Source organism: Echinops telfairi, unplaced genomic scaffold, assembly GCF_000313985.2.
Source record: "Echinops telfairi isolate 266 unplaced genomic scaffold, ASM31398v2 ScPeMD7_7422;HRSCAF=8460, whole genome shotgun sequence".
Taxonomy (NCBI): domain Eukaryota; kingdom Metazoa; phylum Chordata; class Mammalia; order Afrosoricida; family Tenrecidae; genus Echinops; species Echinops telfairi.
Window position 1 is genome coordinate 3452909 of NW_022111322.1, and position 3822 is coordinate 3456730.

Below are 3822 nucleotides of genomic sequence, written 5' to 3' on the forward strand. Positions count from 1 at the left end.
GGCAACAAATGTACAAATGTGCTTGACACAATGGATGGATGGATTGAGATAAGAGTTGTACGAGCCCCTAATAAAATGATTTTTTTTAAGAAACCTCATCAGAATTAAAAACTCTTGTTCATCAAAAAATAAAGTAAAATAAGTATTACACACACACACACACACACACACACACAAACATCCTAACTCAGTCCAGATCAAGTCCCGAAGTCTGATATTAGCCCGTATGCCCAGTACTAGTCTGTAAGTTGCTCTTCAGACTCACACGGAACATGCAATGGTGCCGAGTGCAGGAAGACCACAGGCCTGTGGGTGGAAAGTTGTGGATCCAGTGGTGGTGGAAATCATCTCGAGGTCTCTGGCTGCCATCAGCGTGTAACTCCATGTGGCTTGTCAACAGGAATGTCTAGCAGAGTGTGTCCCTCCTCCAGGGAGGAAAAGGAAGAGAGGAAAACTCCCAGAGGCCTCATGAGAAGGCCACGCCCACATGGAGGCATCAGTCAGGCTGAGACCTGATGGACAGGCTAGCCTCCACCCCTATAACCTATTCATCGAGTTGACATGGAAGCACTGTAATTACCACAGCATCCACAGGGCAGTTCTTTCCTGCCCCATGGGGCCGCCGTTGGTCACAGTGGACGCAGTGGCAGTGTGTTTTGTCGTGTTGTGTTCTTGTTAAAATGTGTGACCTAGAAGAAAAGCAGGATTGCTTTTGAACAATCAGAATTAAGGATTTTGTCTAGGAATGTGGGGATAATTGTTCCTGGCTTTGAGGGGAGTTGTTTGAACTGTCGACTGAGATTGATCTGTGTGGCCACATAGCCATGCCACGCTGCAGCATCTTTCCAGGGGAGTGATGCTCTCTTCTCCCCTGAACTTTAAACTGAGTCCGAGAAAAGCAACACTCAAAGACAACAGGCATTGTTGTGAAAGGGAAAAAAAAGTGGAAGCTGAAAGAAGACGGTCAACTCTGGTATGTGAGAGAATGGCTGGCGATAACGCTTTAGGCCTCCTCAGTTGTCACCAGTCAGGACACAGCCGGCCACAGGGACAGCCACCCAGGGCCACAGGAATTTGAAACCACACTGTTTTTAACTAAATCCTCATATGACCTCATTGTGCGAAGGAGGGAGGAGAATGCTCACCACCCAGAGTGGACCCCTTCACGCCTTGGAGACCCAAGGCCTCCGCGCTGCTGGTGGTGGGAAGCTGGGGAGACAGCGGGGAGGCACCACATGAGAGAGGTCACAGGTTTCTCCAGCAAATACTGAGGATCCCACAAGGTGCAGGGGTGGGGTTTGTGAGCAAGCAGTGCTTGTGCAGGGGGATAACCTGAGGATTTCTTTGGTAGGTGAGATTTTTAATAGGAAGTTCAGTGATTGTGGACGGATGGATTTCCTCATTAACGCGCAGTGGTTGGCCAAGGCGTCACCCAGGCTCACCGCACCCCAGCTCTTCCAGGCAACTGGAGAATGAAAGTGGGTGAAAAGAGGCAAATTTGAATAGTAACCTTTTGGTATTTTAAAGGATCTGCTGCAAAGGGCTTGGGGTAAACAAATATGCTTTTCTCATTTTTCTTGAATTCAACTACAAGTTGAGAAGGTACGCACTTCTTGCCCCTGCTTCTGACGAGTATTTAACTAGCCCCATCCCCACCTGAGTGATGCTAGGAATCACACCCTAGCAAGAGCTCCCTTCCTTTGACACGAGCCATTCTCAAGGGTCAGAGCACAGAGCTGACCAACCAGCGGGCTCCCCACTGGCCCTTCTGGTGTTTGTCTAGTGCCTATACGAGGGGGCTTCAAAAAGTTCCTGGGAAAAGTTCAGCCTCTTTTAATTCCATTTTCCTATGACTTTTCTGAAGCCCACTGGTATGTCTCCATCGTCATCTCAGGACCTGGCTTTCTGCAGACCTTCCTAACAGGGCTGTGGGCTGTTCTCCCGGCAGCCAGCAAGCCCCTTTTATGAAGCTGCAGGGGCTTCCATCTCACTCACTCAGATTGGATTCTAAGTCCTTGCCTTGGCTCATGGGAGTTTGTCCCTGATTCCCATCTGTTGGCTCACACCCCCACCCCTCTGTACCCCCTCACCAGCCCCCTTGCTGACCCGGCCATGATAGAGGTCAGGCCTCTGAGTCTTGGTTCTGGTTTTCTGGTGAGAAGGTTACCAGAAATTTACAGATGTCGGTTATCAAAGAGCCCTATCCTTATCACTCAATCTAACGCCAGCACCTCATGCAGTCACACCCCCCCCCCTCACCTGCCTCCGGCTTGCCCCCAACAGCCGGGTGGAGGCTTCTCTCCGCTTGCTTCTCCATAGCCTGTCTGTGCCCTAAAAGTGGCCCTCGTGGTACAGTGGGTTGCATGTTGGCCTTCTAACCACAAGGTCAGTGGTTCATATCCACCAGCCAGCTACTTGGCGGAAGAAAGAGGAGGCTGTCTGCTTATGTGCCGTCTCACAGACCCTAAGGTGCACGCACTTCTCTGTCTTTCAGGGTCACCCTGAGTCACAGTCAACTCGGCAACAGCGGGTCTGGTTTGGCATGGCCTGTTCTCACTAGAACACTAGCCGGTTGTGTTCCACTGTATTCCTGTTCCTTTCACTTGATTTGCGTACTGGCATCTTCTGGTGCCCAGAACCATGCCTGACGGCCAGGCAGTGCTCACAGACCTTGTGAGGAAACACATGTCAGCTCAGATGTTTCCCAGATCTCAGACCGCAGCACAAGAACTGGCCGGGTGCAGAGCCTGCGCTTCCAGATCTGCAAGCAGGGCAGGGGCGTCCAGCCTCAACCTGCCCCGGGCCCAGTGGGCCAGATGCCCAGCCAGGGGCTGGAGAAGACATTGGGCCACAGCACTGGGGGTGCACGCAGTTTGGGCCACACTATCATCAGTGTGTTGAATGGGTATTTAACAACTTGGGGGCATCACATCTCTTCCCCTGCTCATGCTGAATCCCAGCATGATGCGCCACAGGCCTGGGACCAACCAGGTACAGCAGGAAGTCAGGGGACCGAAGAGAAACAGAAGCACTTCTGGTGATTGTTAAGAGTTTTCCAATCAGCAGGATTGGGGGAAATGTCTCCACTTGATTCCAGGCAGAGAGCACTTGGGGTTTACAGTCATGCCACGAAAATTCATTTCCTCCTCTCTTGCAGCACCCCTTCCTCCATCTTCACCTGGAGCCCCTGGGAACAAAGGGCGGCTGCTGGGTTTTAGGCTCTGTCTCTACAGCCTCGCCCAGCCCCCAGCCCTCTGCTTGGTTGATGGTGAGCTAACAAGTGCCGGGGGAGGGGGGAGCCATTGACTGCACTTTCAAGGCACAAAAACGGAGCTTCCAGAGGGCAGGCTCCCACTGTTCTTCTTCCTTACCGCCACACTGCCTCTGGACTCCTCTAAAGCCGCCGGGCCTCTGGTCACCCGCCTGTTTGCCTAGAAAACGCCCTCTCGCTTTCTCAAGGCGTGCTCCTCTTGCCAGTATAACTGAGGTGGGCACTTCTGAGACCGGCCCAGCTAAATGTTTATCCTCTGCTCTCTCTCTTTCTCCCCCACCCCTCTCTCCTTGTCCCCTTTCCCTGCTTCAGTTTTCTCCTCCGAACTTGTTACCATGTAATATACTATATACAGTTTACTGATGACTGGAGTCTCCCCTCCAGAATGTATGCGTTAGCAGGGCAGGGATTTTTGTGCACTTTGCTTCCTGTTGTAGCTCTAGTATCTAGAACAATGCATGGGACAGGTAGATGAGGCCCTCGATGTTTGTGGGATACACAAATACATGTCGGCTCCAGGAGGCCAGGGTCCCGAGGTGGGGGTGGTGTGT